This window comes from Falco peregrinus, chromosome 2, assembly GCF_023634155.1.
Source record: "Falco peregrinus isolate bFalPer1 chromosome 2, bFalPer1.pri, whole genome shotgun sequence".
Classification (NCBI taxonomy): domain Eukaryota; kingdom Metazoa; phylum Chordata; class Aves; order Falconiformes; family Falconidae; genus Falco; species Falco peregrinus.
The window spans coordinates 103,333,713-103,343,755 of record NC_073722.1 but is presented as its reverse complement, the minus strand read 5'-3'; the positions used below and the strand labels follow the sequence as shown (position 1 = coordinate 103,343,755).

The 10,043-nt window shown below is 45.5% G+C and overlaps 1 long non-coding RNA gene across 1 annotated transcript in view; it reads left to right on the top strand.

Moving 5' to 3' along the window:
• Window positions 1-10,043, top strand: part of LOC114011895 (uncharacterized) — a 317,148-nt gene that overhangs the window by 74,669 nt on the left and 232,436 nt on the right. The gene's annotated exons all lie outside the window — the stretch shown is intronic.

Here is a 10,043-nt window from a genome sequence, read left to right as displayed (position 1 = left end):
TGTTTGATAGTGAGGAAGAATTACTCATTCCTGAATGTCCTGAAAATATAATTGAAGTTCCCTGGATAATGACTAGCAACTTGAGCTGTTTAAATCCAGTCACCTAGTCTCCTGAAGAAAACAGGCCTTTGTGACCATGTGGTCAATCTACCTCTAAAACAACCAGCCCCCCAGAAATTTATGAACCTGGTAGCCCATCTTCACATAATTTTACTTAGGAATAGACAATTCAAAGGTAACAACATTTCTGCAAATTTTATGGCGATTAGTGTGTAGCTAGAGTAGGAACCCGAACGTGCACCTCTGCCAGGGGAAAGGCAAGTGGATCTCTGTTGTCATATATACTGCTTGGGGGTCACCGTCTACCTTGTATTGCTCAGTGTGGCTCTCACAAAGGACACATAAGGAGGCTGCAGTTACTCTGTGTGAAAAGAGAAAGCAAAAAAAGGAACAAAAAGCTCAGCTTCATAGGAAGCTCAACTCCATTAGCTCCATTGTTCACAGAAAAACTTGATGTTTTTAGCTGAGACCACTAAAAACCAGAGCTTTCCTTTTTAGTGCCAGAACAAATGGTTGAAGCAGTTGGAAATTTCTGAAAATATTAATGGTGGTAGTAATAAAGCACAGAAGGTTCACCGTGTGTGTTTGGTTCTTGTTCTAATGAATTCTGAGTAGAAAAGTGTATTTTAATCATGAAGGACTTTTAAAGTAGTTCATAGTGTTGTGTTTTTATTATTATTTAGTACAATGATTCCTCTTCTCTAAATTCTTGAATCGTTCAGGCAAAAGAAAAAAAAAATCTACCCAGCATTTCCTCCACTGACTCCAACAATTCAGGGCTGAACTATCACATGCTTTAGAATGAGGCTCAATCTATTTATTAAAAGCCTTCGTACATAGTCAGTGTACATCAACAGCAAGTAAGCTGTTCTGCAGCCAGAATTCCCCATACCACCAAAGGAAGAAGTCCAAGTCATCTGGGTGACCTTGATGACCCCAATTAACAGCGAAGCACTAGTTAAAAGTTCATAGGCTCAACTGAGCTTACACTAACAACACTGTGTTCAAAGAAACACTGAAGATTCCAGATGTTTCAAATTTTCTGTGCATTTATAAAAATAAAATGACCTTTTCCTGACTTTTTGCAGAAAAAATAGGAATTAATCTGGAGGGTTTTTTTAGAGATTTGCTGTCCTTGAATCAAAGAGAAGCATTCTTCCTGTTCATGCCACAGAACAGTCTCTAACACCATTCATGGAGGAACCCTGTAGTCCTCCACTGCTCCATCCACTCCAAGACGGCTGAGGAACCTGCATCAGTGAGGCTGAAAACTGCTCATGCAACACTTCCCTCCTTCAAGTACTTCTGTACTGCACAAACAAGACCACTCAGGTGCAGCCTACTATCAGACCGTTAGCATCTGAACCTGTTGGCTGGTGGTTTTTTGGTGAATATTTTTTTTTTTTGTCCCTTCTATTGTGAGTTGTAGACGGGGCACAGCTGGAAGCTTTGAAAGTAGTTCTGTGTTGTATTACTGCTACAACAAACAAGTGGTTTCATTTCTCACACTAAAAGAGAAGAAAAAGTAATCTGTACAAGGTGATGGATGATTGCACTCACCATTTGTAACAAGTTTTAATAAAATTGCAGGAGGGTTTTTCTTCCCTACCGCATTCCAACAGCCGGTAATTTTTTAAAACCTCTTTCAGAGTCACAGATGTTACATCCTTCTCCTTAGCTTAGAGATACTCTGTCTTTAACGAGTAGTTAAAAGGCACAGAGGTTATTCCTGTGGTCTCTTCATATACTAAGATTGATAGGTCATTCACACAACTACAAACTGACTTGTTATGAAAAACTACAGCAAACCCACCACACATCCAGGATTTCCCATATGATGCCATCTGTTGCCCTGCGGACGTGTGCATGGGCATGTTTCAAGCACTTGCACCATGCTTTGAGGGAAATTTTGGACTCAAGGCTGCCTGGTTCTAATTTTTCTTTTTGTGAGAGCCCGATGCACTGCTGGACTGCAGTGGATGCCAAACCTGTGATCCCCGGACCAAGCACAGGCCTCGCGTGCTGCTGTGTGGGAGGCCGACAGCTTCCAGGAGGTACCTGCTCTCCGGTGGATGCACAACCAAGGCTTCTGCACGTGTTTATCTGAGCTGCCAGGGATGGATGTGCAGTGCGAGTCGTGGGCAACCAGTGCTACACAGCTTAAGTCAATATAGGAGCTGCCTTCACCTGTACTGGGGCTGCTTTAGGGTGCGTAGGCACCCCCACAACAGGTGCACAGCTCGGTTCCTGCTGTTAAATCACCTCAGCTGGGGACGGAGCCTTCATGGGCCCCAAACCAACGGCTCCCGGTGCCCCCACCCACCCCAGGGAGTCTCTCTCGTGGGCTTTAGGGGGCGGAGGGCGCTACCGCTCCCAGCTGCACAGCTGTGCCAAGCACCGCGGGTCAGGTGTGCCTCGACCTAGGGGGTTTGTGGTCTTGCAGGCCTCCTCTCACCTGTATGCGGGCACCTCGCGGCTCCGCCGCGGGCAGGTCCGGGCGGCAGCGCCTCACGGCTCCCCTCAGGGGCCCAGTAGCGGCGCCTCACGGCTGCCCTCGGGGGCCGGGCCGGCCGGGCCAGGCAGCAGCGCGTCGTCCCGCCAGCACAGGAAGGCGACGGGGGCCGCCGGGCCTCAGGCTGGCCGGGGCAGGTGAGCGCATCCCTTCCGCAGCCGGGCTCTCCCCTCAGCGGCGTGGCGGGGCATGGGCCCGGCGCGCTCTCCCCTCAGCGGGCCAGGCGCTCCCCTGCCGCCGCTGGACGTGCGGCGGGATTCAACGCCCTTCTCCCGCTGTCGCTGGGCGCTTCTCCCTGGCGTGGGCGCGCACCCGAGGGCGGAGAGGGCTCGGGCTGGGGGGGCTGCGGCGTTCCCGCCATCCGCTGACAGGAGGGCGGCTGCCCCGCGGGCGGGAGTGTGGCGGGGGGAGGAAACCGATAAACCCCATGTTTGTGTAAAAAAGACAAAAAAGAAGCGTCCACCTCAGAGCATCTCAAAGCAGTGCGATATAAAGTGTCAGAAACTCCAGTCGTTCGTGCAAGGAACGTATTTAACCAACGGCTTTGCCTCGGCCCCGCGGCGGGCGGGGGGGTCTGTCCCAGGGCAGCTGCAGGGTGCCTTTGGGCAGGGGCACAAGAGCAGCCTGAGCATGCGCAGCGCTTCACCACGTTGTAGTCCCCCTCCAGTAAGGTGTATTTTTACTGCACGTTAGTCGTAATTAGGTTCAAATATAGCTCTGAGAGAGGTGTGCCAGGCGGTGTGGGTCTCCCTCGCGGGTGGGGAAGGTGGGCTCGCGTCAGGCCTGGGGGGTGCTGGCCAGCCCCTTCGCCACAGGGCTGGTGTGGGATGAGCTGTCAGCGGAGAGTATAATGCAGGCTAGACCGTGCTGAGGTGTTTCCTGGAGAAAAGGTAGCAGTTCTAATTATGTGAAACAACTGCTTCAAACTTCCTGGCGAGGATAAGAGAATAAATTAGGCAGTTTGCACAAAGTGGGGAGGCGGTGGGAAAGGAGCTTTACAAATTCTGTTGCACCACTGACTAAGTGCTGATTTACAGTAATTCCTTTCATTTCTTTTCTAATTAAACATCTGCTGAAGGATCAGGCCTGTCAATGTGATCTGAGGCCTATAGCCTGAAGTGTAAAGTGAGGCAAATTGCCTGACTTACTTGCAATGATAGAGTCATTTTGGAAGGAGATTGAAAATCAATACTTGTCATCCCTGTGCAGTGCTCTTTATTCAGAGGGGCAATTTGTAAGTGTAATCTGTATGAGTGTAGTGGGAGCATACAAAGTTACAGTACTAGTCATGCAGAGTGAAATGACAGAATATAAAATATAGGCTTATTGCCATTTTATTCGTATTAATGTCAAAGAAGCTTATGAATAAGCACAACATTTTAATTCAGTGCTGTGCAGTCAGGCCACTTGCTGCAGTTTTTGGCTTAAGCTGCAGTCAACATTACGGGCACCAGTGTTTGACATAATTTCCTCATTGACAATGTCAGTATCTGTGTGCATCTGCTTTCAGCAGTGGCAAGACAAACAAGGCCTTATTAAAAAAAAAAAAAAAAAAGAAAATGGATTGAGAATACAGCAAACAAGCTCTTGGTGATCACAGAGCTTAGTCAAACTCCAAGAGGATGGCAGCACTAGAGTGCAGATGCAATCACAGAGGACAAGAGGCACTCAAGATCTTGTGCTTTTCTCAAATGAGAGTACTCAAGAGTGGAAGACTGACAGTTCCAGCTTACTCCAAGTGTAATACAGTCAGGTGCCTTGTTAGCTTCCCCTTGCAATGCTGGCAGCTCACTTTAATCTGCACAATGAACAGTTTTCCTCCTGAATCTCTCCTGAATTTGCCCATTATGACAATTATTGGGACAAATTATTAGGACAAATTAGAGAGGGACAAATGGGCCTCAGTTACAGCAGTAAGGCTGCTCAGCTCACTTTACAGATTCACTGATTCAGAGCTAGAGAAGGGAGCTGTAATTCTGTTGGCATTGCTACCTCTGTGCTGTTATTCATCTAAAGTATTCTCTCATGCTGGAAAAAAAGCTGTGACAACATAAAATGTAATATGGCATTTCTCTGTCTGGAAAATGAGTTAAAACCCCCAACACAATTATTCAGAAAAAAACTCCTCAGAGCACTACTCCCCTCCCAAAACAGAGATTATAAAATTATAAAGGTTATGAAACCGGCCTTCAGTCTTCCTGTGGGAGGTCTGTGCCCAAGAATTGTCCTATGGAGAATATGGGTTTCCTATGGATGTATATTTAGCTTCTCATCTGGCTCAAAGTCAATTTTAAGTAGCAATGTTTCAACTTTCTTCCTGAGTGTGGGTTCAGTTCATTGCACACTACCCTAGCTCAAGAGGTAGAGTGGACAAACAGAAAACAAACACTTCCCACAACGTCACCTGCCAGAGCTCCTAGATCGCATTATAATAATTTTTAAACAATGAAAAGATTTCATTGCCACTGTCTCCATGTTTAAAGATTGATACTTTAGTAACCAGACCTGTTGACAAAAGTGGGTATTTGGAAACTGTGAATTGCTGAAGTTGTTTTAGAGCACAGTCTCACAAGATTCCCAAACCTTATCCACTTGGGCTGGAGGAGTAGGAAAGCTCAGGGACATGCTTCTTGATGGTGCTGCATCCTCCTCCCAGCCCACCCGAAAGCAATTGGCATGTCATGTTTCCTGCAGATGGACCACAAATGGCGCATGTACAGCTGATGCGCTCTGGCACTCGGGGAATGAGATTGCATTTGCCAGTTAGCTTGCCAGCCAGAAGCCAGATTTAATTTGGAAGAGAATGGTCCACAGTTGTTGCAGAAATAGCAAAGAGCAGATTTTTAATCATCCTCTGTTCCTCCCTGTTCAGTCTCATCCCCTAATTGGTAAATGAGAGACCCAATCAGCTCAAATCAGGGGAAAAATGTATCACAAGCAGCCAGTGAGACAGAAAACAGAGGTACCCACTCCTTGATATCATGATCTTGCAGCTGTTTACAAGTCAGATTTAGCTAATCAGAGGGTCCCAGGGAGCAATTAGTCTCTCTTTCTAGGTTCCATGTGTAAATTCTAGTAGAAAAGAGCTTTTTTCCGCTTGCTGCCCTGATTATTTTTGCATGCTGTTAACTATTTGCCGGTTTATCCACCAGAAGGGACATATAATGTCATTTTATATGTTTGTAGATAAACATAGCTAGACTGATCAGAAATTAAAATGTTTTTAATTGAGTGTAGTAAAGTGCTTGGAAGAAGTAAGTTTCACATTATTTTCTGTGTTTATTAATCATGGAGGTCTTTACCTTCCTGTATTTCTTCTTTGGTAGTATACTTTCCTTCAGCCTGAATTAATTCCTTAAGCCATGATCCTTAAAGAATAAAGACTGCCTCAGCCTCTAGACTTTCAGCTGCTCAAGCAGGGCTTGTTTTTAGCTGACAACAGCTCAACAATTGGCCTTTCAAGATACCTGAATCTCAGAAACTTGAAATGACATCTCACTTTAGGAATGTCTGGCTTGATTGTGCATGATTGTTCTTCATAAAGAGATCATCTGCTTTGGATAGTGCCCTTCCGTTTCTGGGACAGGACACCCTGTTCTGGGAAGGATGGGGTGGTAGACTATAGCCCTGAATATGTAACAGAATTTCCATGTTCTTGGACATCAGTGTTTAGATATGTTTCTTGTAGACTGATCTGCTGAAGCTCTTGCTTGCCATCTCACAGCTGAGCCCCAAATGTGTTGCACATGTTGAACCTTTGTGCCCTGCTGCCTGCACATTATTTAAACTGGTTCCTATAAGCTTTAGTCTGTAATGCACTGCCTTCTGCATCTCTGCTACACAGGCTCCTTTCCCATGGGCCTCAATTGTCTCCTTGGTGATGTCTATTACTGCAGGATTATCTGTGGGACTTGGGTAGCTGGAAAATATTAATCTGTAATCTCAGCTTTCTAAGGACTTTTTTTATATATAGTTGTTGTTGTCTTCACCTATTGTTCTGTTATCTGCCAGCTACACTTACAAACTTGCATTTTACAAGCTGCTGTGTGTTTCTCATGTTTCTTTATGCTGCTTTTTAAGTGAGTTCTCATTGGCTTTAGACTGTCAGGCTCTCTGGAGCTTTAACATTGGATTTGCAGAAGTACAGTGATGCCCCGAAGGCCTTTGGGCATGTCAAATACAGCCCTGGGAGGTCACCAACCTGGGCCTGCGGTGCTGTCCACAGTCTTGTGCTTTCTCTTGGAAAATGCCAGATTTATATAAGCCATCAGTAATTATGTGTTAGTTGAAAGCTGGTTCAGCTATAGACAAAATGTCATTGCCTCCTGCCAGGCCAGGTTTGAGCCTTGAACATCTGACCTAAAACCTGCAAAAACCCAGTGGGTCCTGTTGAACTCGATGGCAAGAGCCTTCACTGGCTGTACCCCAGAAGAAGACAGCTCACCCCACTGCAAGACATGCTCAGTAGACCTTTCAACCACCCCTGGGATGCTGCTCAGGAACATCAGTGAGAAGAATTAGGGTTACAGTGGCTGTCCCTGCCATATACTTACTAATCCAAAGGGGGATGATACTTTGGCAACAGCTTGGGAAGTTACCTGGAGCAAATTATGACATAAGTGACTTGAATAGCACTTTGGAGATGCAGTAACCATGGAAACCTGAGGGAGAAACTGTTTCTCAACTTTCAATGCCAGCCTGACAGTTTAAAAAGTCTTCATTAATACTTTGATGTGATTTGTGTGTGTTAGATTCTGAGCACTGTATACAAGCTCTTTTGGGGGTAAAAAAAAGTGCGGAGTATTAATAACAGAGGAGAAGTAAGGGAGTGCGTTTCATGTCAGCAGAGCTGGGTGCAGTGGCTGTGATGAAGCAGTGCCGATTGACTTGTGGTGCTGCTCAAGCCAGTGTTTCTTAGGCAGTGAAATGATAGTTTGGTTTTGGTTGGTCTCTGTACCGGCTTGTGCCTTGCAAAGTGTTTCAGTTTAAAACTGTTGTACAAATGTGATTGAATTAGACCACCCTCAAGTACAGATATGGTTACACTGGTACAGAAATGTTAGGTCTTTTAAAAGTTACGATGATGTATTGGTAATCACATTAGGAAGTCAAATCGCTCATTTCTGAAGTGGTATAGCTGGACAAAAAGTATGTGCCACTATTCAAAGTATACTTGAATTCCATGAAAACATCAAGTTCAATGCTCTATAGCTACCAGAAGAGCAAATAATAACAAAAAATTCAAAAGTTCTTAGAAAAGGAGTAGATGAAAAATAAAAATATATCATTAAAAGTTGAAGCGACTGTGCTCAAGACCCAACAGCAGAAGTGTTAGTAGGTCTGTGAAACCCCTTGCCAAAGACTGTCATACTTGCGAAAAGAGTACGTGGGACCCAAAAAGCCTGTGCAGCATTTGGAGAAGACATCTACTGAGTGTTACTAGGTAGACAAATAATATTAGAATCAAGAAATTCCTTGAGTTTGAAAATGGTCAGAGACTGTGAGACTACATGGGAAGTGCCACATACATTTGCACAGTTCTTACCTATCTCTGGGTGCCAACTGTGGCCCTTGTTGAAGAGGAGGTACTTGGCTGGATGAACCCAGGTACAGCTGCTTTGATGTTCTTAGCTGACTTAATGAGAGTGTTAATGCATAAGCAAACATGTCAGATAGAAGTGGTCGTTTATGCTCGCTGATGTATACCGTAGGCACTTCTCTGACAAGTGTAGTTCAGTTTTAATTGCTTATAATAATGCTTATTGTGGAAAGTGGTGTCAAATCTTTACTAAGAATTAGTCTAACTTTTTGTTTGCACAAATAATAGGGTATTTGCAAAGTGTGGGACTCTGTAGTAGTGGGTTTTTTTTAAAGTGAAATTGTTTCTCTTCAAAGAGACATGTAGAAGAAGATAAATGAAATTACTCTGCAGATTGTGAATGTATTATAGTATTAATTCTTTCCTGTAAACTGCTGCTAATCTTTTTCTACTTAATTCTTTCCCAAATTCCTGGTGCTGGTTCCTGCTATAATTATTTCTTATACAATTAATTCTGTTTATACAACTTGCATTCAGTAATTTTCAGTTAAAGGTATCAACATAAAGGCAGTTAGAACATTTCCACGTTTGATCTGGTTCAGGGTTTCTGGTACCATGTTACACCGTCGCGGCTAATGCCCGCTGTCAGAGGCGCAGCCTGGCTGAACCGTGATGCTCAGCAGCAGCCGTGCCGGAGCCTGGGTGAGTGCTCAGAGCGCCATATGCCTGCTGCACTGCAGCAGCCCAGAGAGATGGTATGGGGAGGGGGACAGCCCTTCTGGGTTGCCTACCGTGTCACAGCACAGGAGAGCAGATATAGCTCAGGCTTGATGTGCTGGAGGCTGTGGTTCTAGACTTGTCTGTGGACTCAGGTCAGAGTTTAACTTCTGGTGGGGAAGGTTCTCATACAAAACCCAGCACCTAGTTCAAGCTGCTTGCGTCTGAAGCAAAAATGAGAAAGACCAAGGTGTACCTGGTGTCTGAAGTGGCCCACTGTTGTGGTTTGACCCCGGCAGGCAACCAAGTACCACAGAGCTGCTTGCTCACTCCCCCTCACCCAGAGGGATGGGGAGGAGGATTGGAAAGGAATGTAAAACTCAAGGGCTGAGATAAGAACAATTTAACAGGCAAAGCAAAAGCCATGCATGCAAGCAAAGCAAAGCAAGGAATTCATTCACTACTTCCCATGGGCAGGCAGGTGTTTGGCCATCCCCAGGAAAGCCGGGCTTCATCACACGTAATGGTTACTTGGGAAGACAAACACCATAATGCCAAATGTCCCTCCCTTCCTCCTTCTTCCCCCAGTTTATATACTCAGCATGTTGTCATATGGTATGGAATACCTCTTTGGTTAGCTTGGGTCACCTGTCCTGGCTGTGTCCCCTCCCAATTTCCCGTGCCACTCCAGCCCTCTCACTGGCAGGGCCCAAGAAACCGCAAAGTCCTTGATTTAGTCTAAATATCACCCAGCAACAACTAGAAACATCAGTGCGTTATCAACAATGTTCTCACATCATAGCCAAGATGCAGCACTCTACTAGCTACTAAGAACAAAGTCAACTCTATCCCAGCTGAAACCAGGACACCCACACATGCCAGTGACAGTCCAGTCAGCGCAGATGACAGCAGCAGGGGTGTCCCAGAAGCTGGATCTGCAGCCTGTGCTGGTGAAGAAGAGGTAAAGTCTGCACATGCCCTGCGTGACCCTGCTCTGGTGACTACAGGGTGCTGAGGCTGTGCCTCCCCAGCTTAGCCTCTTGCTGCACTGAGATCTGCTGCCGTGTGATTCAGCCACACAGTCCTCTTGGGGTGTGGAGCTTCCCATGAGCACAAGCCAATACTAACCAAGTAGGATGCTTACTTTTCTAATGAATTTATTGTTAAAGGTGAATTATCCCAAATCTGGTGCAACATCTAATGTGTTTGATATTT